Source organism: Canis lupus, chromosome 18, assembly GCF_048164855.1.
Source record: "Canis lupus baileyi chromosome 18, mCanLup2.hap1, whole genome shotgun sequence".
NCBI classification, from domain to species: Eukaryota; Metazoa; Chordata; class Mammalia; order Carnivora; family Canidae; genus Canis; species Canis lupus.
In genome coordinates, this window is record NC_132855.1 from 42589798 (window position 1) to 42616985 (window position 27188).

Consider the following 27188-nt stretch of genomic DNA (forward strand, 5'->3'; position numbering starts at 1 on the left):
CAGTAGCTGAACAAACTAAGATACAACTCATAGAGTCTCAAAAGATATAGCCAAGTACAAAGTTAAATGACAAAGAGCAGATGAAAACACTTGCTACAACCAACAGGCATAACAGAACATAATGTACTTCTTCAAATTAATTAAGACAACTACTTAATAGAAAAATAGTCAAAGGAAATAAGCAATTTATAGAAGTAGTACACATGGCTTCATAAAAACTGCTTATTTGAAAAAAAGTTCAACATCACCACTAACCTAGGAGATGTAAGTTAAAACAAAGATGTGATGTAATTTTAAAAATATAATTGGCATAATTTTAAAAGTTTGATAAGGTCTAATGTTTTTTTTTAAGATTTTATTTATTTATTTGAGAGAGAAAGAGAGTGCAGAGCGAGAGTGAGAGGGAGAGAGAGAGAGAGAGAAGAGAGCACAGCAGGGGAAGGGGCAAAGGGAGAAGCAGACTCCTCGCCAAGTAGGGAGATTGATGTGGGGCTTGATCCCAGGACACTGAGATCATGACCTGAACCGAAGGCAGATGCTCTGAGCCACCCAGGTGCCCAAAGTCTGATATTATTAAAATTGTGAGCAAACTGTTTATTCTATACTATTGGCACAAGAGTAAACTAGTGAAGCCTTTTTTAGAAGTTGGTATGGCAGTATCCATCTCAATTCTAGATACCCAGGAGTTCTATGTCTGAGTATCTGTCTTTGAGAAGCACCCATATACAGTAGGTGCCCAGAGACAAGTACAAAGGCGTTTACTACAGCACTGTTTGTAATAGCCAAAAATCAGGAATGGTCACATAAATGACAGTAGACTTCCATGAATCATTTAAAAAGGTTGAAGGTGATCTTTATATACTAACTTGGAACGATCTCTAAAATATGTATTTAAAATAAGAACAGAACCACAAAATAATAAGTCTATGAAGAAATATCCTATGTAATAAAAAATTATTTATGCAAATAAATATATAGACCTATATTGAAAAATCAGGAATGATACACATCAATTCTCAACAGAGTTAATTAACATTTATTATCATCAAGACATGGGCAAAGCGAGATGCTAACTTCTTACTTTATACTTCTGGAGAAAACATCTGTTAATGTCTTTCTATTCAAGACCTTTTCTAAGATGAATGGATAAAGAAGATATATATACAATGGAATATTACTCAGCCATTAGAAACAACAAATACCCACCATTTGCTTCGACGTGGATGGAACTGGAGGGTATTATGCTGAGTGAAATAAGTCAATTAGAGAAGGACAAACATTATATGGTCTCATTCATTTGGGGAATATAAAAAATAGTGAAGAGGAATAAAGGGGAAAGGAGAGAAAATGAGTGGGAAATATCAGAGAGGGAGACAGAACATGAGAGACTCCTAACTCTGGGAAACGAACAAGGGGTGGTGGAAAGGGAGGTGGGCAGGAGGTGGGGGTGACTGGGGGATGGGCACTGAGGGGGGCACTTGATGGGATGAGCACTGGGTGTTATGCTATATGTTGGCAAATTGAACTCCAATTAAAAATTTTTAAAAATTTAAAAATTAAAAAAATGGAAAAAAGACCTTTTCTAAGCATTTATTACCCAACTATCACCAGACTTCATTGTACTATGACTTTCATTAGCTTGTTAGTACCATGTGAAAAAAAACCTAAGAACATGGGAAAGAGTTGTCCTTGAGCCATCCCTGGCCTCGGGACCACCTGCACAGCTGGGGTGGTTAATCTTAGCAAAGTTCTGTTTAGGCCTCAGCAGCCCACAGTAGCATCCTGGCTTCCCATTTAAACTACATCACTGTGGTTCACTCAGGCCAGTAGTATCTCCACTCCAGTGTCACCTCTTCAGCAACTTTTAGGACTTATACTCATCCCTCCCCTGAAAGTCAACAGAAATATGGCTCTTCTTCGTGGGTTAGGCTCTCCTAGGGGGTTTCTATAACATGGTGGCTTGGGTCCTAAGGTGTTATAGCTCTTTTTAGCTTTACACATACACATCTTTTCCCTTACCAGGGTACATCTCAGAGAGAATAGCTAGGTGGTCACTTTCAAATTAAAGAAAGCCACTAACGACTCAGAATTACATTTGGAGGGATTTATCACACAGATGGGATAAATGACTTTTGTGCAGTTATTTACTTAAACATTGTCTGTAATAGCCAAAGATTAGAAACAACCCCAATATTTGTCAAAAGTAACTGATTAGTTAAATACACGATAATATATCTATATCATAGAGCATTAAACAACTGTAAAAAAGAATGAGGAAGCTTTCTTTATACCAATAGGAAAAGAAGCCCAAGATAAACATACAAACAAAAAACAAGGTGCAGAATGGTATGTAAAATATGCTGTCTTTGTAAGCAAATGAAGAGAAGTAAAAACCCATTTGTTTTTGCTTACATACGCTTGAAGAAACTATGGAAATTTACGTAGGAAATTAAGGACAGTGGTTACGAATGGTAGATACTGGATAAGAATTGGACAGATGAATGACAACAATGATAGGGAGACATTTTAGTGTGTATCTTTTAATATTCTTTGGTTTTTAAATCATATTTATGGTTTCTCTATTCAGTCTTCAGATTTTCTTAAAGTCAAGTCCTTGCCATGGACCCATGTCAATAAAATCCTTGCAAGCTGGCTTTCTGGCCCCAATCCTTGTTATGTTTTTGTTTTGCTTTTCTTTTCCCAGGAGGTTCCTCTAGGAATTTTTAAAATTTAATCAATGTAAATGGGTATGGGACAGAAAGAGCACAGGCCATTTTCAACCCCATTTCCCCTTGCCCAGGATTTAAACACCCATAATGACATATGTGTACATAATAACATGTATAATGTTTACAGAAATGCATACTCCTTGGGTTACAAATGCCAGAGATTCAACTCAAACTCTTAAACTAATCCTAAGATTCCCCTGCATATCAAGGGCAAGAAAGTATTCCTAACTTCTAGCGGTGATGGAAAGATGAAGTAAATTAAAGCATATAAAGAACATGGTCATGCACCTCCTTCAGAGTAAATAGAAAATAAATAAATGTTAGTTGTTATTATCATTTGTGGACATTTTATTTTTTTTGAGATTTTATTTACTTATTCATGAGAGACACAGAGAGAGAGAGAGGCAGAGACACAGACAGAGGGAGAAGCAGGCTCCATACAGGGAGCCCAATGTGGGACTCGATCCCGGGACTCCAGGATCAAGCCCTGGGCCAAAGGCAGGCGCCAAACTGCTGAGCCACCCAGGGATCCCCTGTTTGTAGACATTTTAAGGCATAATATTTGCTTTTCTGTGCCACATGTCTGAATATTGTTTATAAATGTTCAGGATCTATTATACAAGTTACAAAATAAGTCTTAGGTTTTAAGGTTAGTCTTTTCTTTACACACAGAAATTTCTATAGGGAAAGACAAAAAACAAAGTCCACAATAAATTTTTAAATAGTTAAACAAATTTAATTCAAACCTCCAAGTGTAATTGAGACCAAGAATATATGAAAATGCCAAACAAGAGAAAAAAGGGGATTCCAAACGGTGCTTCATAAACACTCATTCAAGATCTCAAATACTCACACAGGGGAAAAGATGAATGATTTGATTGGGCAGCAGTTATTGTTAAAGGAAAATAAAGTGGAAGAAACTGAAATATTTAGGTACCTATCAAGAAGTGATGAAAGCCAGCTGTGGAAAAAGATTCTTTAAGGGAGTTTCTGTATTACAAAGGAAATAGCTGTGCAATGTCAAGAAGGGAATCAGTGAGACAGAAAGTAAGGAAACCCACCACAATAATATGCCATCTTCGCAAAAGCATTACTCACACACAATCTCAACATTTTCTTCCTACTGTGCCGTGCGTGGTTTGAAAATTTTGCTTCATCACTCATGAATTTACCTCCAAATATATGTGGCTATCTCATTAATTTTAATATTTGTCTTCTAAAATATTTTAATATTTGTCTCTTGGGGTCCCAGGAATGTACCGTGGTATGTCTCTTGTTCCACAGGTTGTATTTATTAGTTGAGAAGGGAATGGAGAGTAGAATGTCTACTGTGATTTTCAAAAGGTAATATGTCAGTGCAAAAGCTGAATGTCTAGATTCCTACACATTTTGACAACAATAAATCAGTGATTCTGAATTATTCCTAACACATATTTAAATATTGAGCAGCTTTTGTAGACTGGCAGATAGACCTGTTGGCATCACCTTTCTTATAATAAATATAATAAAGGTGATGGTGTTGATGATAGCAACTGACTATCATTACCTAATATTTTCTGGTTTTAAAAGAATATTTTGAGTTTTAGCTAGAAGTAGTTCACTGAAACATTTTGCTCTAAGGTGTGTGACAACTAGAATATGAAACTAACTATACACATAGCCACAGTTGGTGTTTGTGCTCCTTGAAACTTCAAGTGTTTTGAAGTGGCAATGTGGACTGGAAAACCATGATAAGCACACTGTAACTAGCTCATTTCAGACATCCATCAGTGTTTTGATGGTTAATTTTATGTGTTAACGTGAATGGATCTCAGGGTGCCCACATATTTGGTTAAACATGATTTCTGGTTGTGTCTGTAAGGGTATCTCTGGAAATGACTAACATTTAAATCGAGTAAAGCTGATTGCCTTCTTCCATTGTGGGTGTCTTGTCCAGTCTGTTGAAAACCTAAATAGAGTAAAAAATTAAGAAAAAATTCTTTCTCTCTACCTGTCTTTGAGCTAAAACATTGGTCTTACCCTGCCTTTGGATTCAGACTTGGAATGGAACTCATACCATTGGCTCTACTGGTTCTCAGACTCAGACTAGAACTACACCATAGGTATTATAACTAACAACTTACAAAACCTCCGTGTGTGTGTGTGTGTGTGTGTGTGTGTATGTGTGTGTAATTTTTTTCTCTAACTGGTTCTGTTTCTCTGGAGAACCCTGACAAATACAAACATAAAATACTCGTTGGGGGTCTTAAAATCAGGCTAGACATCATGAAGGAACAGACAATCTTGCAAGATTTCCAGGACTTCCTGTGTTCAGTTAAGGCAGCAATGCCACGAGATGAGCCTTTCTTGTTTATTTTTGTACTTCCACTTCCTGTCAAGTGCTCTTAACCAGTGAATTCAGAGGTGCATGAACATTTAAATAAACTCAAAGTGTGCATAATTGTATGTTTAGTATCCACTCCCCCTCACTCAATAAGTTCAATTCTTTAGAGATTTCTGCAATTGATCGACCAGCAGAATTTTTACTTTAATTCAAAAGTGATCACCATTACCTCTCTCACTTCTCTGAGGACATATGTAAAGGTAGTGTTCTGTCTTGGGTAATAACTATAATGACAAAAACTTTAACACCACCTATTAGTTCTTTATGATGTATACCAGTGTTTCTCAAAATTCTGGTCCCTAGACCAGCAGCATCAGCATTACATGAAAATTTATCAGAAATGTAAATTCTCAGGGCACCTGGGTGACTCAGTGATTGAGCATCTGCCATTGGCTCAGGTCTTGATCCCAGGGTCCTGGGATTGAGTCTCGCATGGGGCTCCCCACAAGGAGCCTGCTTCTCTCTTTGCCTATGTCTCTGCCTCTCTCTGTGTGTCTCTAAGCAATAAATAAATAAATACATAAATACATAAATATCTTAAAAAAAAACACCTGTAAAATATCCAGGTCCACTCCAGACCTTCTGATTCAGAAACTCTTTAAAGTTTGAGAACCACTGGTTTATAGATTCACTTCATAAGCATTATCTCATTAAATCTATCAAGTTTGGTACTATTATCTCCATTTTATGGAAGAGGAAAATAAGGCTCGGAGAAACTAAAAGGACTTCCAATTATCACACCCATAAAAGGCAGAGCTGAGGCTTGAACCAACTTCTTGTGACCCAAACCAATGCTCTTTCTACAACACTTGAGGTTCTCTTCTTAAATAACTGAGGTATATTTCTAACATGTACCCCCACTGCCATGTAAGACTTGGGATACTTTGGGCAGCCCAGGTGGCTCAGCGGTTTAGCGCCGCCTTCAGCCCAAGGAGTGATCCTGGAGACCAGGGATTGAGTCCCATGTCGGGCTCCCTGCATGGAGCCTGCTTCTCCCTCTGCCTGTGTCTCTGCCTCTCTCTCTCTCTTTCACACACACTTTACATAATAACTCCACATAATGGAAATGTGCCTGACCTCATAGGAAAACAACAGTAAGTGGCCCTTTCATAGAGCTTCTGTGTGTTTGCCCCCCATTTACGGGTGGCAATGAGGCACAGAGAAAAGCAGGACCTAAAAATGTTGGGTTCATGTGAGAACAACAGTTCATTCTGTTCTACCCTGCCTTCAACCCTCCTGTCAGGAGGTTTTCATGTTGTTCTTTCTGCTGAATTCTGATTCAGTATAGTTTTGTGACAACAGAATACAAACCACCTAAATGTCCATCGGAAGGGAATGGTTAGTTAAGTTTTGCAATGGTTGTAAAGCATCAAGCAGGCAGCTCTATCTGGACTCATAAGGAAAAGGTCTCTAAGACACATCAATCAGAGGAAAAAGCAAGGTGCAGACAGTGCATATAGTACCCTATCATTCACATGGTGAAATAAGAAATAACTCACACACATATGTGGTTGTAAATGCATAGAACTTCTCCAGAAGGATAAATAACAACTAGATCATTGTGGTTTTTGTCTACCAAAGGAACTAGGGGAGGAGGAGAAGGTAGAGGAAGGGGAAAAGGGAGACTTACTTTTCACTGTAAACCCTTTTGTATTGTTTGAATTATTTTATTTTTTTAATTTTATTTTTTTAATTTTATTTTAAATATTTCATTTATTTATTCATAAGAGACACAGAGAGAGAAAGGCAGAGACATAGGGAGAGAGAGAAGCAGGCTCCACAGTGAGAGCTCGATGTGGAACTTGATCCCGGAACTCCAGGATCATGCCCTGGGCTGAAGGCAGACATTCAACCACTGAGCCATGCAGGTGTCCCTGTTTGAATTCTTTTAAAGCCAAAACTAAAATTACCTCTTTAGTATATCTTTATTAAACATGTTTATTTATTTATATTTTTTATAGGTTGGAAAGGACAATTATGAACTTCCAAGCATTCCATCTACCCTTCATAATCAATTTTATTTTCATTCTCAAGAAACTTCTTATAATTTTAGTTTAAACTAACTTTTTTTTTAAGGTTTAAAAAAAACATATTTATTTGAGGGAGAGAGAGAGAGTGAGAGCACAAGCTGGGGAGAGAGGCAGAGAGAGAAGTAGACTCTCCTCTGAGCAGGGAGCCTGGATGCAGGTCTCAAAACCCAGGACCCTGAGATCATGACCTAAACTGAAGGCAGACACTTAACAACTGAGCCAGCCACCCAGGAGCTCCTTAAACTACCTTTTTATGTAAGTTCCCAAAGTTCACCTCATTGGGTGAAGCTGAATTTTTTCTTAAATGTGAAGCATTGCTTCCTAATTCTAGCATACTAGTAGTGATTTCTTCATCTTTCAAAAGCTGTTAAAAATTCCGAAATCTAAAATCCTCTTGCATACCTGGGACATCTCTGAGCCTAGAGCTCTCCATCTTGATTCTTTTCTAATTCGGACAAATTGCTTTCCACCCTGGTTCCTCCAATCTCAAATCCTAACCTGCCTAATACTCTTTAAATGAGCCAATGCCCAATAGATAATTAATGAGCTGTGAAGTACCCTCACAGCCAGGTGCCTTCTCTTTATGGGGGAACCTCCCCCAAACTCCTCACCTTGTACAAAAAATAAAAAGAATGAGCAAGGTTAAAAGAAAGAAAGAAAGAGTCTTGATAATTACTTATAAGGGCCAACTATAATTATGCAAACCAGGATGAGCAATGGTGAGTTCATTTAGAACGGATGTTAAAAAATATTTCAAATAAGGGAGGAAGAATGGCTGTTATACACTGAAAAGTAAATGTGTAATTTCTGGAATGTGTAAAATTTTGAGTGATTCATAAATAAAACTTAGAAGAGTGTAGGAAGCAGGATATGGGCTAAGTAAAAATATATGTACAGGGGTTGGTAATTTATTGGGAAATACCCATAACACACCACAACCTAACTTAAAGTGGGGGGGTTAGAAAGGGGAAAAATACAGTGATGGTAGCTGTGTTGGGTTGGCTGAACAACCCTATTTTGAGAAGACTCACCATACTGAAAGAAAATGTGGAGTTATCTTATTCACATAAGTACTAATTTGTATTACTAATGATTTTAATCACCTAACTAAATAGGTACTAGAGAGTTCACAAAATAACTCAGTTTGTTAGCACATAGAAAAAGAGAGCTCTGAAGTCAGACTCACTCAGATCAATATTCTTACTTATAGCCCAGGAATGTATCCATGTTGATCAATTGTTATACGATGAACAGGCATTATCTGTCTGAATCCACAGGGTAGGGTAATGTAGGGGAAGAGGGAAGAGCTGGTTATCCTGATAGTTTCCTGGTTCCCCCAGTTCACTGTCACACCAACCTCAGCTGTTCAAAAATAAGATTATGTTTTCATCTGTCCCATAACTTGACAATTGTGGGGAAAACTCTAATAGGAAGACATTCTACAGATACACTCTGTTTCTGGGATTAAGGCAATTTTTAGTATAACTTTTAAGCTGGTTTTTAGCATAAGTTTGTTAAGTAATTTCAGTTACCTTCTATTTGATTTTCTCTTTTCTAATTGATGAGGTTAATAATTATTACAAAGAAATAACTCCAGGCTGTGGGATGTTACATATTTTTGACATTCTAATGCCACGACTAAGCACTGTATATTACTCTATGCGCTCACTCTTTTTCTTTTAATTCAGCACTTTCTGAAGATTGTTTTCTACTAACTTAATGTGCTCTTTCTTTAGCAATCAAGATTTTTCAATGATCTATGCAGGTGGTGGTCATTGTAGGTGAAATAGTCATAGTAAATTAACAGGCATTTAAAATGTATCCTGTGTTCAAAACAAAAGCACCAATTCACCTCTAAAAATAACTCCAATATGAATAATAGAGACTTGGGGGGGTGGCAGTTGATTTAACAAACATTTACTTGGTACCTATTGTGTTCTGGACACTGTGCTAACCACTTGGATGGCAACGATGTATAGGATGAGGTCCCTGCTTTGAGATACTCTCAGTCTAGTGGAAGAGATGGAAAAAGTAAATATGAAACTTCAGTATACTAAGAGCTCTAAGAGAGTACATGAATAGAACATTGTGGCAGGACAGAGGAACCTACTGCTGCCTGAGGCAATCAAGTAAGGCTTTCTTCTTTTTTTTAAGATTTATTTATTTGCTTGAGAGAGAGAGCACACACATGAGTAAGAGGAGGGGCCGAGGGAGAGGGAGAGAGAGAATCTCCAGCCGACTCCCTCCCTGCTGAACTTGGTGCCCCCATACTTGGTTCCATCCCAGGACCCTGAGACACTGACCTGAGCCGAAATCAAGAGTCAGAGGCTTAATTGACCGAGCCAGCCAGGCCCCTGACTAAGGGTTTCTGTTTCATCTTGAAGACATAGGTGGAGTTTGGTGAGCATCTCTGGCATAGTGGAAAAGGTGAATATGGCTTTAGAAGAACTGGTAGCCTGGCAGGAGAGACAAAGCAGCAGAAAAATAGCTATAAGACAATGAGACAAGGACTTTAAGTGGAAGCCTGCATAAAATGATCTGGAACAGCAACGGCAGAACAATTAGTTTTGTGAACATGGTAGGAGTGGGGTGGAGGCTAGCAAAGGGGTGGAGGTTAGCAAAGTATAATAGAACAGAGGTGACACTGCAGCTTCACATAAAAGGAGGAATCGAGATTTGCCAAGCAGAAAGAGGAGAGAAGAAACAGGAACATTCCAGGGAAAAAGAGCGCCTTGATCTTAGCTCTGAAGGCACAAATGGGGAACATTTGGGAGTGTGTAAAGGCATATGGGGGAGGGAGACCAAAGGGTAGATAGAATATCAGACTTGGCTATATTCTGAAGGGGATCTTATGCCACACTAAGGAGTTTTGGCTCAAGTATATCCCGGAGGCAAATGGAAATTGAAGAGAGTCCTTAATCCTGGTAGTGACGGGATCAGATCTGATTGTAGAAATATGACTACAGAAAAGCCTACATGTGACCTACCTCAGGTGTGAGGTGATGAGCTCTGACCTAGACTGGAGCCGTGAAATGAAGAATGAAGAGTCAGGAGAAGGCTTCTCAGGAGGTGAAAGCAAAAGGAAGTAAGGAGGCTAGAGGAGAGGCAGATTCACTCTTTGGCATTTGGGAGAATGATGGCGTTCCCAATGAGCCAGGGAGAAGAGGAGAAGAAATCCATGTGAAGAGTTTGTAGGGTGAATGTCCTGTCAATTCTTTACGGTATGCTGAATTTTGAGGGGCCTCGAGAGGAATTGCTGTGAGTAGTTGGAGATACAGATCTACGGTTGGAGAAGAAATCAGGCCAAAGCATGAGATTGCCTCAGAGTGAGGGGGATGAGGAGGGAAGGAGGAGGAAAGGGTAAGAACAAAGAACAAACCCGAGGGGACCCCAACTTCTAAGGGATGGATGGAGGGATAAAAAAAATAATTGAAGAGGCAAAACACTTGGAGACACAAGGGGAACCAGGAGAAGGAAGTAACACAGAGCTCTGAAGAGAAGAGGACTTGCTTGCTGGAGATAGTAACCATTAGGGGCAAATGGACAAGAGAGGCATGTAGGACAGTGTCCATTGATTGGTCACTCAATGTTCTTACCCACCCTGGTGAGAGCAGCAGTGGGTGTAGAAATCAGAGGGCAGTGCATTAAAAAGGGAATGGGACCGTGCTCCCTTTAGGCAGAATGTAGACTAAAATTGGAACAATACAGAGAAGATCCCTGTGCAAGGAGGACATGAAAATCCACGAAGCGTTCCATATTTTTGTCTTCTGGAGGAGCCACTCTGGCAGGGCAAGCTTCTTGCATGCATTGCTTCAAGGCCAGGCCAGTGTGGCTGAGTAGATGGCTCCATGCGGGAAAGCAAGGAGCTAGAGTCCTATCTGAGGAAAATCAAGGTCCATAAAAGCAAAAAAATCTCCTTTCCTCCTATGCTTGTCATGTAACAAAGGTGTTTATTGTATAAAAAAGAAAAGAGAGAGAGAATAAGACCTAATGAATAGACTAAGTCATGTAGTCTTTTTTGTTGAGAATTTGATGATGAAAAGGTGAAATGTAAGGCATTAGCCCAGAAAAAAAGGAAGTTGAGCTAAAGAAAGAGTGGTTGTTTTTGTCACCGTTTTTTATTTCTTTAACGTCTGGTGGAGTCTTGAGCACATGTGTACCCAGAAGAGAAAGGATGGGTCACAAACAGGAGAGGAGGGGAAATACTGAGGAAGCCAGATTTTGAGGGCTCAAGGTGAAGGCCAAGACTTGGAAAGTGCTAGAAGTTTTTCTTCTGGGATGTTAGGGAAGAAAGAAGAATAGATTTAAGCCTAGAGAAGTCTGAAGATGGTGAGGAAGACCAAGTTGGTGAGTTGATGCCTGACAACCTCTTTTTTCTTGACGAAGCAGCTGGCGAGGAAATCTCTGAAAGTAAAGACAGAATGAACAGGCCTAGAGAGGATGTTGTTAATAAATACTAGTATCTTGTTTACTCCTTTAAACACATTGCTTCACTTTCTCCAGTGAGATCATTAAAGTCTTATCTCAAGAAAGGTGGTTAAATATGACAGTGGAAAATGCAGACCACAAACTTCTAGATACAGAAGAATCTGTGTAGCCGGACTAACACTGGGCTTTCATAGCTTTGCCTGGGGCTTCAGAAATGCTTTTGATAATGCTTCTTTGAAGCAACTCTGGGGTAAATTTGGGGTATAAGATTTAGAATTTATTTGGAGTAAAATATTCCAGTACTTGGTATGCTACCAAAAAAAAAAAAAAAATCAAAGAAACAACAGCAAAAAACTGGACTTTGCCTCAGTATGGGAAATATCTTAAGCCTGCGAGACAATTGATGTGTCTCTCCAGCCTTTTTAGAAACTCAAACCACTGATTATCAGGTCTGGTGTGTGCTGCATGGTTGCCCTGAACAAATGAGCCTCAGACACAACCATAAAAGAAAGACATCAGACTAGACAAACTATCATTTAGAAAGAATTAAGACAGCCATATTGTATGCTTACCATCAGCTCATCTATGGCTGTTCTGGTGTCACTACTCTCCAGAGGCTACTTAATCTCATTGAGACAAGACAGCCAGCCTAATTGATACAGAAAATGAAAGCCCTTTGATCTCATATCAAACAGAGTCAGACTAAGAGAAGGATCCAGCAGGCAAGATGACTGTCTTCCAAAGGAGAATTAACACTGCAGGCAGGAAAGTAGGAAAGGATAATATCTTACTTTGGAATTCCATGGACTTGTTTTACTTAAGTAAGGACTGAAAAGTAATAGATTCATCTCAATGCATGAATAGGGGTTTTTTGCTCTTAGTGCTATGAAATCTTTCAAATTATCAACATTTCCAGATACGTATGTTATAGTAGTGATGAAAAGCACAATGGAAGTATAATTAATGTAAAAACACCTGCCTTTTAGCAGGTAACTATAAAGGACAGGTGTTTGTCAATGTCAACCTTTACTGCTATGATCTGCTGCCCCTACTAAAGAATTTCCTTAGAAGGGGTTTATTATTTTGTGATTTAAATAGCATTCATTATGCTTTATAAACAATTTAGGTAAGTACCCCAGCAAAAAAAAACTGGCTTTGCAATAATCAGAATGTCTATGAATATACTAACATGTCTTTAAAGTTATCAGAGCACTTATTCATGTATCAGGAAACTCATCAAAATTTGTGTTCTCTATTCTAATGCAAAAAGTACACACTTCAATAATCATATCAGTTGTATTTTACATACTTAATATAATGGTAGTTTTGAAAACCAGTCCAAGCCTGTGATTGTATAAGTAAGATAAAATAAGTTATGGTATTTAGGGGAAAAAATGACTAATAGTGTTTTCCTTTCAGATACAGAGGATTACTTGAAAAATAACATACTCTCTACTGTAGTTGGTTCTGCCAACTGGATCTCATTCTTGATGTATTAAAATGCCTTGAGTATCTGATATTTGGGAAAGCATATCCTCCCACTATTTGACACTTTCAAAGCTGAGAGACCATGAAAAAATACAAAAGAAGTTTCAGAAAGGAATCAAGGCAGAATATAAAATAACATCTTTTTCTTACCCAAGATAGTATCCATAATGATGAATAATCAAATCAACAACTAACAAATTAACATGTATTTGAAAGAACAACAAAAAATATATATGGCTGATGGTATATAGTATCTGGATGTCTTCAAAATAAGTTCTGGCCCTCTTGGGATTTTTCTTTTCTTTTCTTTCTTTCTTTTTTTCTTTTTTCTTTTTCTTTTCTTTTTTTTTTTTTAAGATTCTCTTTATTTATTTGAGAGAGAGCAAGAAAGCACAAGCTGGGGAGAGGGAGAAGCAGTCTCCCAGCTGAGCAGAGGCCTGATGCGGGGCTCTATCCCAGGACCTCGGGATCATGATCTGAGGCAAAGGTAGATACTTAACCGACTAAGCCACCCAGGTGCTGCCCCCCCGCCCCCCCACCTCTTTTCCATTTTAGATTTTAAGGGATTTCTCTTCCAGGAATTTACAAGCCCAGACTTTAAACTTTTGGACTACTCAACTGTCAACTTCATTTTCCTCTTCATTTAAAATTGACACCAGTTCTCTGTTCCACCATCTTAAAGGCACCACAGCTGTCGTTTACTGAATTCACATGAGACCCACTTCCATCTTTCTAAATGAATATAGCACCTGGCTTATGATCTTCCTCCACATCCTCATTCCTCATCACCACTTTCTGACAACTTCACAATTCATTCTGGGGACCCATCAGTTACCTCAGCTGTGGAGTCCCATGATCTTATTCCCTGCAATCCTCTAACTCCACTCTACTCCAGCCACAGACCAGCAGGATCATTCCCTGAATTTAAGCATTACAGGTACTTGGAATGTTTGTTTTATATACCCAACCCCATGTGTACCACTGAACTCCTCCCCTTCCTAACCTTCTCCTGGCTTTCTACTCACTGAGTTCAATAAACACTAAATCCTTTTTAGTTTATTTATTTTTTAAATATTTTTTAATTTTTATTTATTTATGATAGTCAGAGAGAGAGAGAGAGAGAGAGAGAGAGAGAGAGGCATAGACACAGGCAGAGGGAGAAGCAGGCTCCATGCACCGGAAGCCCGACGTGGGATTCAATCCCGGGTCTCCAGGATCGCGCCCTGGGCCAAGGGCAGGAGCCAAACCGCTGCGTCACCCAGGGATCCCCATGTCCTTTTTATTTTAATCCATCCATGAACCCTCTTCTCAGCCCATTATGCCCCTGTCCACCTACACCCCTGTCATATTCTTGTGACCCACTGTCAGTGGGCAAACCCACATCATACATGCTATTTAGTTTTTCCATGTATGCCCAGGAGCATGGCTGGAGGAAAGCTGAGAGTACTCTGGCTCACTATACCATACTCACACTTGCTTTCCTTGTGCCACAATGCCAACAACAGTCCCCGACTCGGTGCCAGGAACATTCTCCCAGACAGCTATACACACATAGTTCTCTCTCCTCAAAATCTCTCATATCTTTCCTGTAAACATTCATAGCAGAGACTTCCCGAAGCAATTGAATGTAACTGGTCTGGTATCCCCTCCACATCTCAGCATACACCTGTCTCTTCATTTAACTTCCCTTAATTTCCAACTGCTTCAAAGCTCTTAAGCCATTTCTCTGACTTCCAATTCTATATTTGTAACTTCAAACTCTCTCCAGAAGTCCAATGTCACATTAACAACTTTTTATAACGTGTCCCCAAGTTGAGTACTGAGCTGACACATGGTAAGTATTCAGTAGATATTTATGGAATGAATGAGGAAATAGATAAATCTACACCTGGATGTTTTACTTCCAATTTGACTCTAGATAAGGGAGGAGAACTTTGTCAAGAGGAAAACTGCTTTCTGCTTCCTCCACTCCAACTCTTGCTAGTACCTTCAACTCTAGTCTTTGGTGCTCAGTTGATTTTTCAACAGAGGTGGGTTTTTGGGGGGGAGTAATTGAAACATGGAACCAGACCCACATATGATTACTCTAAATGAAATAAAAACAACTTGATTTCACACACAGTGTTTTAAAGGGCAATAGTTACTTCAGTACACACTATACATAAAGTAACTTACTTATAAAATCAAAAGGACATCACATCATCCCTAAACCATCCTGATCACTAGCATTATTTTGCTGCATTCGAATTCTTACTGCCTGATGACTACTGTTTTTGTGTTTTTCAGATGTATAGGAGCTTTATGACAGTATAAAAATAGTTACCCACCACATCGGTCTATATGTTTTCCTACATGCTGGTTCTATTATGTATGCTATTTTAAATTTCTTATGAACTTGTTAAAAATATGTGTTTATAAATTGTATCTGTTTTTCTGGTTTCTTCAGCTATGATTTTTTCCCCGTCTAATATGGATGGATTCCAGAAAACCCAGAAACAATATCTAACAAGATCAGAGCAGAGGAAGGAGAGGAATAGCAAATAAACATTTTCCAGTGTCGAGTTAGGAAGATATTCGATCTTCCAATGTGCTCAACAAATGGGTTTAATAATGCACATTTCGGTATAAAACAGTTCACAACAGAAATATTTGCTACTCAGCCCATTTATCCTGGGAATTACACAACATGGACCATTTTCAATAACTCTTTTCATTATAATGATTTCCTCCTGCTCAAGCAATGGAGATGTACAAACCATTTTGGTCTAGAAATGTAATAATGTCGAGATACAAATGTATTAAAGAAAAATTAAAATACAATAATTTTCATCACTTTGGGTCAATGTTATATTGTCTTTCTCAAGGTACTTTAGCCTTCTAAAATCTTTTCAACCAGAATATAAGATTGCTTTTTATTCAGAACCCATACAACTAGATAACTTGACAAAGTATATTTATTTAAAAGTCACAGAAAACTACTGGCAGACCAAAACAAGAGATGAAGATATATTTTTAGGGCACCAGTTGGTTTCTCTTAATTTTGTAAGTTAAAGATCTTGAAGTGCCTTTTGAATCATAAAAAATAATATAGTTTGATATAATTTTGACCTATAGAATTTTTATTTTAATGCCAAATCCATATATGTATTATATAGATAGTAACTTTTACCTAATAAGACCATTGAATTATGTAAAACCTCTTTGGACAGTAGTGGCAGTATAACATCATCCATTTCATCATCCTTTCATTTATTCAGCAAACAGGTATTGAAAGCACATGATGTGTATAGCACAACAGTAGAAACTAGTTCCCCCGAGGAGTTTAACAAATAATAGAGAGAATTAAGATATATTTCTATATCACTATAATTTATAGTATAGTAGTCCCCCCACCTTATCCACTGTGGATACTTTCTAAGACACCCAGTGGATGCTTGAAACCACAGACAGAACTGAATCCCATATATACTGGCTTTTCCTATGCATCCATACCTATGGTAAAGCTTAATTTATAAAGTAGGCACATTAGGAGATGAACAACAATAACCCATAATATAATAGAACAATAATAGAACTGTAATAAAAGTTATGTGAATGTGGTCTCTCTCTTTCTCTCAAAATACCTTATTGTACGGTACTCATCTTCCTTTTTGTGATGATGTGAGATGATAAAACGTTTACGTGATGAGATAAAGTGAGGTAAGTGATGTCAGTATCGTGACCTAGCGTTAGGCTACTATTGACCTTCTGACGGTAGGTCTGAGGAGGATCATCTGCTTCCTGACAATGGTTGGCTGCAGGTAACTAAAACTGTGGAAAGTGAAACTACGAATAAGGGGATCTAGTGTAATAACTGCCACAAAAGATATGCTAAGGAAGTTTATAGATTTGTGATAAGTTTTTTTTTTTTTTTTTTTTTTTACTGGTCTGACAATTTAGTGTTTAGAATTGTATGTTTTACAAAGCTACCTGAATGACAATCACATAAAGCACTGCACTCATTCTTTCAGCCTTTGTGTACTCAAATTTTGACCACGTTTGTCTAGTACTTGGAAAGCAAAAATTCAGGGAGTGTTTAATTACTGAACGCATATTGTGAATAAGGCACTAAGCTCGGCACTGGTCCTAAACATTACAAATGAAGACAGCAGACATGATCCCTTTGCTCAAGGAGTTCCTAATCTAATAGGACAAAGAGGAAAAAAACACTTGCACTGAATATGTCTTTCATTCCTTCCTACATTCTCACCATCACTGGAATTGAACTTTATTAGGCATCAAAGCAACCACATTATTTCATCCATGCCCCCTAGGAGCAGCAAGCAATACAATTGGTTATGGTTGATTTTATGGTTGGCCCCTGATTGTTGATAAGACAAGTCAGTGTTTTCTAAAGCATTGGATGCTGCTGGTATAACCCACACATGGGTTAAAAGTGCTGAGATGGCACTTCTGATCAACTTGAGCAGCAAGCAGTCTTTGATAAAGGGCTTCAGATCTCAGACGCAGAGGCCCCTTGAAAGAGCAAAATTCTACCCAGGAAGTAAGAGCTCCAAAAGATTGCTTCTGGGGGCTCTTCCTGGTGACATGACAGTTCCTTTCCCACCAGAACTCTTCCTCTGTGAGAACAGAAATAGCACGAGAATGGAGGAGAAGACGGTGAGGGCTAATGCAGAACAGACTGTACAATGTATGAGAGAAAGTGTAGAAGAAAGTAAGGAAAGGCAGGATTTATGAGGAGAGAAGGGGGGAAGAGGGGGAAGGAGAGAGGGAAGGGGGAAGGGAGGGGGAGGGGGAGAGAAAAGTCGGAAGGGAGAAGATGGAGCATGAAACACTGGTAGCAAAGGATCCAAGGGTGTGGTGGCTGTACCGATTGAACACAGAGTACTGTGCAGTAAATCCTGGGCCAGGTGCCCAGGAAAAAGGACAGCAAAACTCTAAGAAGTGACAGCTGTTTTATCAGGAGGAATATTAGTAATAATCATAGCTAACATGTACTTTCTATGTGCCAATCCTGTAAGTGCATTACATGGATTAATTCCTTAAATCCTCAGGATGACCCTAGAGGCAGAGAGTCTTAACCCTGATAAAGATATTGAGTTTCAGAGAAGTCAAGTCACTTACCCAGGAACACAAAGCAACTAAGCAGTAGGATCTGGATTTGAAACCACCAAGCCTGGCTCCAGTGATGCAACTCTGAAGCACTAATGTTACCCTTCACTGGCTCCCACCGGGAATGCCAGAACCTGGAGTAGTAATATGGTAGGGAAAAAAACCATGATGGCCTGAGACATGAATCTGGCCATACCTGGGTTCTGAACTGCTTCCCACTCTTTATACGAGGTGAGACAAGAGAGAGCCATGACAAGCATGAGAGTAAAGGTAATGTAGGGCAAGACTGAGATTTTATTCTGAGAGAAATGGAATGACACCAGAGGGTCTGACACTGGAGAGGTGCAATATGAACTGATATGATATGAACTGATATGAAAATAACCCTGCGGAATGAAAAAGGAAAAAAAAGAAAAAAGAAAAAAGGGGGTAGGGGAGGTGGGGTAGCTCCCCTCACATATTTCTAGAGAAAGAGTATTGGGCAGGAGATACAATGTCATCAAAGGCCAAGCTAAGAAGACAAGGTTGAAAGGCAGAAAAGAGATTGATAGGATGACAGCTCTTAAAGCAAGAAAAGTGGGAGCCAAGGATTATGGGAGAGTGATGGGCGGGGGGGGGTGGGGGGAGGAGCTCTTGCAGGGAAACAATGGCATTCATGGCTTTTAATACAAATGTCAGCACTCATGGGCCACACCAAAGCAGTGGGAAGGAAGAACAAAGAGCCAAATGGAAGGAAGAAGGTGAGGAAGACAGGGAGGTACAGACTAAGGAGGTTGAGCGGTATTGAGGTAAGGTCTCAAGTGAGACAACCCACTCTCTCCTCCATTCCTCACATACCCAGAGATAGTTGTGGTTTTGTCAAAGCCTAAGACAATTTCGAGTGTGTGCTGTTTCTGGGGTTGTTCTTCCTGCAATGGGTAGATGTTTCAATCTTGCTGAAAAAGAAAATCATGTCAGTCAAAGGGTTAGCTGTCTTAAAAAAAATTGAATAGGAAATGTCATGAAAGAGATGTTGGTTGTATATTATTAATATTTATTAAAGGTCTATTAAGTGCAAAATATGCATAGTTGACACTAACTGAATTCTCGCCCCAGCTTATTGTGGTGGATAATTGTATCCTTACTCTGTGGGTGAAGGAAACTAGGGATCGGAAAGTTTAAGAATCTCAAGGTCACATGGTGGCCAAGCTACTAATCCACGACCATCTGGTTCCAACTGTGAAAATGTTGTTGCACATCTAGGGAAAACCTTAAAACCAACCATGCACATGGGCCAATGTGATAGAAAACAAGGACACAGAGGCAACAGCCTGTTTCTCTGCACACAATTTTAATAATGGCTTTGGATCAGCAGTTCTCAGGATTTCTTATATTGCTGGAGCCCCTCAGATTCACAGCATACTGCCTTTTAACACCCCCCCAATGCCCCACTTCCCACTGCCTCTCACAGGAGGCTGCCATAGACGTTTTCAATGGTTTACAGATATATCACATCTCCCAAAGTTATGCTTCATGATATCTTTGAAGAATTTCTCTGTCATCCAACATTTCTAGTCTTTAGTGTCCTGGTTCTCTGAGTACCATTGTAATTTATTTATCGCATCTTATTAATGAGGGTTGAATAATTTAATCCATCACATTTCGTTTTAGCCAAGTAATTAAAAACCTGGCTCCTCTCTCCCTTGTCTAGTGAATTTTTCAAATGGTTTTCTAGAGGTCTTCATTTCTACTCAATCTCGAAAATACAGAGGCTTATGTTAGAAGACCCCAATATATCTCACATTTAAGTCCAGAACCCTCTCTGGGTTGCTAACATTAAGAGTCCCATCCACTGGCACTATTCTTGTTTAGGGGATTTATAAGAGTAGCTGTATAATGATGGCACCAACTACAGCATTTTCAAGCTATAGCAGCAAATATTAATTGTTGAATGTAGTCAACATTTTTATTGACAAAGACCTTAAGGTCCAGGGGCTGAAATATGTTGCCAAGGTCACACAGGTAGTTCCTGGCCAACTTCCGGTTAAATTTCAGGTCTTCTGACCCACAGACCAGCAACCTCAATTACCTTTCCGTACCTTCTCTTGTGAAGGTAAAACTCTCTGTTGCATCTCTCCAAACAATTTTCATAACATCTTCCTGAATGATTAGCAGATCCATTAAGTAGGCATAGACACTGAAGGTCAGAAAGATTAAATGACTGATAACTGAGGGTGCAGTGGGCATTGCAGTGGAGGAAGAACTAGGAATAAAACACAAGCTCTTGACTTAGAAATCAAGGATTCTCTCCTTTAAAGTATACTCCCATAGATGATAAGGATATTCTCAACAAAATTAGTAATCTTTCTCAGTTCTGAACTATATAGTTTTTCTAATATACCTTAGAGCTTAATACTTGCTCTTTTTTTTAAAAGATTTTATTTATTTATTTATTTATTTATTTATTTATTTATTTATTTATTTATTTATTCATGAGAGACACAGAGAGAGAGACAGAGACATAGGCAGAGGGAGAAGCAGGCTTCCCACAAGGAGCCAGATGCAGGACTTGATCCCAGACCCTGGGATCATGCCCTGAGCCAAAGGCAGACGCTCAACTGCTGAGCCACCCAGGCATCCCAGTACTTGCTCTTTTTAAAGAAAAATTATTTAATTGGAATTTTCTGGGGAAGACAATGCAGAAAGTTACCTAAGTACATTTTTTTGCAGGTAAGATTTTAGAATTTGTTTTTCAGACAAATTTAGAAATTAATCTGAACACATTTTCTTTCAGACAAAAAAAAGGTTTTCAATGACTAATATCTGCAACACAAGAGAAACATAACAAATCCACAAAAAGTAACAGGATGACCTGGTTCTTTCTTGTTTAAGCAAAGTGGAACACTGTCCTCAACTTTTTAGATGTTATTCTAGTTATGCCACGCTGTTCCAGTCTGTCTGTGCCTGCCTGATTCTGTAACACTCATGCAGAGAGACAAGAACCATTGCTGCGTTCATTGACCACCTACTATGTCCAGATGGCACAGCCAGGTGCTGGATCATTGCCAAGGGGAACAAGGCATGGTGGATGTACCTGGGGAGCTCAGGGTGGTGGAGAGCAGAGCATCAAGCTTTTAAAGAGGTAGAAAGCAGATGGCCTCAAGGAGTCAGAGCCAAGAGGAATGTCATTCAGCTGAGGGAATCTCCTAGGTTTTAAGAGCTGGGCCTTAAGAAGATGATAGGATTTAGAGGAGAGAGCTACAGGAAGAGAACTGCAGGTAGAGGAGATATGGTTCTGAAGCCCTGACATCAGCACACTGATCCTTAAACTTTGCTGGGATTATATTTAAAAAATTATTAGAATATATCTCACTGAAGGGAATAGGAAGAAGTAGTCCCAAAGGAGAGGAATGAAGAGTATAAAGCCAACTTTCCCATTGACTAACATTTATTGGACATAAAATAGTTGCCAGTTACTGTAATAGGTATTGAGCACAGTAAGATCTAGGTAGCTGAACACATTTATAGCAGGGTTTAAAAATCAGATTCTCCCTTCAATTTATGAAAAAAATATCTGATCCACAGAGCTATGCTATTATATACTTTCTTCTAGAAATCCAAAGAACCCTGCAAAGAATTCCTTTCTATATTATTTTTAGGAAAAATCCATAACGAGACAAGGTAAAATAGTTACATGAATATAGACACATACATTATATAATCTCATTTAATAAGACAGATTTCAATGCACAATAGGTGTTCATTCTAGAAGAATTAGGTTGCATGGATCCTCTATATTAGAGCCGTGAGGCTGCATCTCTTGGTTCCAGGACCTTGGTTCCAGGCAGTATTTCCTTTACTTGCCCCTGCTGTCAGGCCATTCACAGAAGTTTCTCCTAGGTGACTTCCTTTGTCCTTCCTCCTACCTCCCAGATCGCACTTTATCATGATTTACCGCCACTGACTGTGTCCTACCTTCTCTGCTTCATCTGAACAGTCTATCTAAAACGTGAGTGCACCGTTTAGCTCAACCAAAGGCAGCTATGGCGACACAATTGTTAGGCCATGTGTACAGTTAAGATGCAAGTATTATCTTAGAAAAGAAATGTTAGAAGTCAGTGAAAACGATAGGACGCTATACATCGAAAGGAAATGTAGGTGTTTCAATGTGATTATCATCATCTTTTATATTTCCACGGTTATTTTTCTGACTATTCAGAATACTAATATAGATGATGAAAGGAACTTAAGAACACATTTTGAACATGTCACGACGGTATGCTAAGAACATACAAGTATTCACACACACACTAAGCAAAAAGAAGATATAGGAATGTCTATCAAAAGGGGAAAAAAGGAAATATGATGACAATTATACAAATATGAACATAGTACTGACATGTTGTACAGGGAGCACAGGGATAATTATAGAGCACTAGAACCCATGAAAACGGAAAGTTTCAAAAAAATAATAATGTCTTGTTTTTTCTTCTTAAATTTATAAGCTACCACCTGATATACTTTTTCCCCTCAGGCAAGTATCAACATCTTTGCAAGTTTCACTGCCTCAATGTAATACACTAAATCACATGCAACAAAAAAAGAGAAAACCCCAGGTCATTTCGAAATTGACAGGAAGTAATTTATTTAGAAGATTGAATTTAAAAAATCATTTAAATGAAAATTTTACAATTCAAAAAGTTGGTAGTACAATTGAGTTTTCCTAATATATTTAGTAAATTTTCAATATTTTAAGGGAAAACCTAAGAAAATATCTTGGAAATGCCTGAGGAAGAAAGAATGCATTAAAATGTACTGCATTACATTATACTATTTTTGTTAAACTTAAAGTTTTTCATAGTAATTACTCAACAATGATAATATTTACATACTCATATAAATCAAGTTAAAGATAAGGGTAACTGATTTTAAAGTTATTAAACCAGAGAAGTTGTTTTTTTTTTTTGTTTTTGTTTTTTAATCAGAGCAATAAACAGGAGATTTTTACACACTAAAAGGATACATTTACATGGACCGCCAATCAAAATTACTGGGTAGTATATAGCAAAACCTTATTTCCGAGTTTCTGGAAAATGTGTTTCATAAATTCAAATAGCCAATATAAATCAGAGATGGTTGAGAATTAGATGTACATTATAAAATTACTAATTTTAAATAAGTTACTCATTCCTTAAACAAGATTACAAATCATAGACTAGAACTTTAAATTTTATTTTTATTTTAGAGAAAAACATAGTTTATAGATATTGATATAAAGTGTTCACATATAGAATGCACTTCTTATATGGCACTAGAAAAACTTTCAGTACAAGCTACAATATCATATTTGAAGATAAATCCATGAGGTGTAATTTTTAAAACCCTGTACGATGATTTGCAAATTTAGGATATCAGATATGTGGGATGCAAATCATTATTCTTGAATGCTCTGTATTCATTCATAAAAGACTCCTAAACAAAGGAGTCGGAATTTGGTTCACAGTTTATAAACTTTGCACAAATTTTGTTATGATAACCTGTTACCTACAGAGGAAGTTATCCATAAACAAAAACAATCTGGTATTTACTAATTTTACACAATCCACTGTAAAACTTCCTGGTCTAAGGCTTTAGCCAACTGGGATTTCATATGAACCATAACCAGAGATAGTGAACAGTGATAAATTAACAGTATCAGAGAAAGCAGATGACATAAAAAGAGTTAACACTCAGCATATATCATTAAAAACTTTTTTCTTTTCTTTTCTTTTTTTTTTTTTTTACCTTGTACAAGTGATCTAGTGATCTAAATCATGGAATCTCAAATCTATCTTTGGTTGTTGTCAAATTCAGTAGTTAAAAATGCAACCCAGTGTAGAAAAGACACTTTTCTGTTAATTTTAAAGACATTTATGGCTTACTATTTTTTAAACAAATTATTTACCCAAATAAATTCTTGCAGTCATTTGCTGGTTCCTATGACTATTTATTGACAATTATTTCTAAATTACATAAATGTGTAAATCACCAGCAAGTAAATCTTGTTTTAAAAATCATTGATAAATGTAGCAATTATAAAAAATGTAAGAGTCTCATTTGCATCTCTGGTTTAAAGTCTAATTAGTGATTTGTACTGAACCAATATTTTTCATAAATACAAAATCTAAATTTGTTTTCTTAAGTCTATATGGTTTATGAGTTTATAGATACCTTTACAAATTTTGTTCAGAAATTGAATTTTAGAAGACATGCTTCTAAACACAAAATGTATTTTATGAATTATCTTAAGCATAAAAAAACACAAATATCCACTTTTATCATTCAAGAACAAATTACTATAATGTATTATAAAATATTTCCTAATGAAAATGCAAAAATTTTAATTTGCCTAACCTGTTACTTCACACTGTAGTTGGAATTAATTTTATAAGGGCGAAATTTTGATTTACTCTGACATTGGGCAACATGGTTTAATTCAAAAAGTCAAAAAATTTATTGAGGTTAATATTTCCAATTCAAACAGTATTTCGCTGGATTTCAGTTCTTCTAGAGATCTGAAATAAATAAATGTTTTAACTTTGCTTTAAGATGTTTAAAAGGGTTTCAAGTATTCTACAGATACAGACTTTAGAGAACACTGGATTCTTAAAAAAACAAAAAAAAAAAACAAAAACAGCTTTTTTGGGGGGAGGATTTACTCCTTTGCAGGGTCTTGAGGGCTTTTTTTTTTTGTCCAAAATCTCATTTTCACCTGCAATAATTGTATTCAGGTTTTCTCAGCAGGTAAAGTATACATTCTTACAAGGTTTCAAATTTCAGAATTCCAATAATGCATTTAAACTGAGCACCCACTGAATCACGTTCTCTTCTCTTTGTTTGGGGTGTGTGTGTGTGTGTGTATCCATTATCTTGCAGTTCTGATATTTATATTAAATTTTAGTCTTTTTAGCTCCCCAGAAACACCTTAGTGAACCCTTAGCAATTGCTAACCACTTAATAATTGTGAACCCGCGAGCCCCTTCAAGTACGTCGTTAACCACAGAGTGCCTGACAATTTCCAAATCCTATCCTCTGTCCAAAAGGAAAAGATAGGGCTTTGTGAGGCCGAAAGGAAGCGAAGGAAAACAAAACAAATGTAGCTCATGCTGAAAGTGAAAAGTGCTTGGACAGATTAGTATTTTCTTTTCTGCAAGGCGCCCTGCCAGACTTTTTTTTTTTTTTTTTTTTTTAAATAGAGAAGAGTTATTTTTTTGGTCTGATTTTTCAGTTTCTTGGAAAGTGTTGGTCTTTCCCACCCCCACCGGCCCCTCATAATTATGGTTGGTTGTTTTGTGTTTTTCCCACCCGGCCACATCACAGCCTGCTGGTCCCCCCGCCTCACTCTGTCAAAACCCCAACTCCCGGCGACCCTGGGTTTGGAAACTCCGCGGACTCCCGACGACACGTCCCACTCTCCCTCTCACGCCTCGTATTTTAGTTGCAAGATCCCTCGCTCCAGTTGCAGCGAAAGCCGGAAATTTTCATTTAACTGCCCCCCCCCCCCGCCGCCCTCCCGCCCCCCACTCGGAGCCGAGCGTTGGGGAGTGGAGACCCGGAGCACAGCCGGGCTCGCCGCCTCCCCTCTCTCCGGAAGGCTTTAATTTGCACACTTGCTTGCCTCGGCGCAGCGAGCCCCTAGCCCCGTCGCCGCCTCCGGGTGGGTCTCGGGCAGAGTCGGCCTGGGGGGGGGGGGGGGCCGCCCCCGCCCCGGCTCGCCCCGAGCCCCGGCCCGCGCCCCGCAGCCCCCGGCCGCCCCCAGCGTGCGGCGCGGGCGGCGCCCTCCGCCGTGCCTCCGCCGTCCCTCCGCCGTCCCTCCGCCCTCCGCCGCTGTGCCCACCCCTTCGCGGGAGAGAGCGCCGCTACCTCCTTCCTCCGAGCCGGTTACCTGCTCGGCGCGCGGTGGACACGTGCGGAGGTCGCACAGACACTCGCAGCCCTCCCCGGAGGCCCGACGCGGCCGGGCCCCTCAGGTGAGGAGCAGTGCGGTCGGGTGGGTGGGCTGCGGGGTGGGGGGTCCCCGGGGGAGATTCGGGAGCTTGGCCGGGGTCGGAAGCGGGGGTGTGGGTGGAGGTGACTGTGGTGGGGGGTGTACGTCTTCGGAATCGGCTGTAGTTAACCCCTTACGACCCGAGGCGGGCTAGGGATGGGGACCAGTCCTGGGGAGTTAGAGGACTCTCTCCTAATCTGGCGAGGGAAGGACATCCCATACCAGGGACACCCCCCAACACTAAGATCCGGTGCTGCTCCCACACAGCCGTGCGCGCAAACACCCACGCACTCATCAGGCTCCTTAAAGCGGAATATAAACTCCGCTCGGACCCTCAGAGAATAATCTACCCTTTAGAGTTTAAAATGCACTGCCTCGGGGGGGACTCCATGCGGGACACTGTGCTTCCGTGCCCCACGTTCATTTCCCCACCGGAGCTCACTCTCCAGCTCGCGGAGGTGTGGGTGTGGCCTCCACCTTCTCCACCACGAGATCAATGTTAACGCAGGCTTCTTGCTGGAACCCCCTCCCCTGCGGGGGTGTTATGCACACTTAGAGGAGTGCACGCAGGCGGCCAGTGCACGGGCTTGGAGCCCCACAAGGACGCACGTTGGCGTTTAGCTTCCCAGTTTACTTTTATTAATTTGCAGTATCCGAGTTAGAACGCACACCCCGCGGTGAGCAGCGCCGGGCCCCGCAGCGCGCCCCACAGTGTGCACGTGGGGCTCATCTGCGTGTGCGCACACGCGGGAGTCGTGGTCCCCGTGCGGCCTCTTGTCGCTGCGCTGGTGGCGACCCTTGCGGTGCTTGGCAGGCTTCGGGAGAGGCACATGAAGGATTTCATTGAGTGTGAAGACAGAGAGCAGAGACAGAAAGCAGAAGGAGGCGGCTGCAGCCTTTGTAGTCGCGGAGGAATGCGGAAATGTTGAAGCACTATGTCAAACTTTTTTGAAATGGGGTCAAGTCACATTCAGCCAGCGTGGGAAAGCAACAACAACAACAAAAAAAAGTGG

General features: G+C 39.5%; 2 protein-coding genes, 1 long non-coding RNA gene and 1 pseudogene across 3 annotated transcripts in view; 3 read left to right on the forward strand and 1 right to left on the reverse strand.

Annotated features, from left to right (window-relative positions):
- The window catches only part of LOC140609066 (uncharacterized), a 308391-nt gene that overhangs the window by 278752 nt on the left and 2451 nt on the right, over positions 1–27188 (reverse strand). Inside the window, exon 2 of the transcript XR_012011048.1 lies at positions 26074–27118. The gene's annotated coding sequence lies outside the window, so the exon portion shown is untranslated. The remainder of the gene's footprint in view (positions 1–26073; positions 27119–27188) is intronic.
- On the forward strand, positions 10806–10904 carry LOC140609657 (U6 spliceosomal RNA; annotated as a pseudogene).
- On the forward strand, positions 11296–15837 carry LOC140609542 (uncharacterized). The gene is made up of 3 exons (XR_012011349.1): positions 11296–11489; positions 14977–15088; positions 15505–15837. It is a non-coding gene; the product is annotated as an uncharacterized lncRNA (long non-coding RNA).
- CDK6 (cyclin dependent kinase 6) overlaps positions 25993–27188 on the forward strand; it is a 244420-nt gene continuing 243224 nt past the window's right edge. The window contains exon 1 of the mRNA XM_072784181.1: positions 25993–26158. The gene's annotated coding sequence lies outside the window, so the exon portion shown is untranslated. The remainder of the gene's footprint in view (positions 26159–27188) is intronic.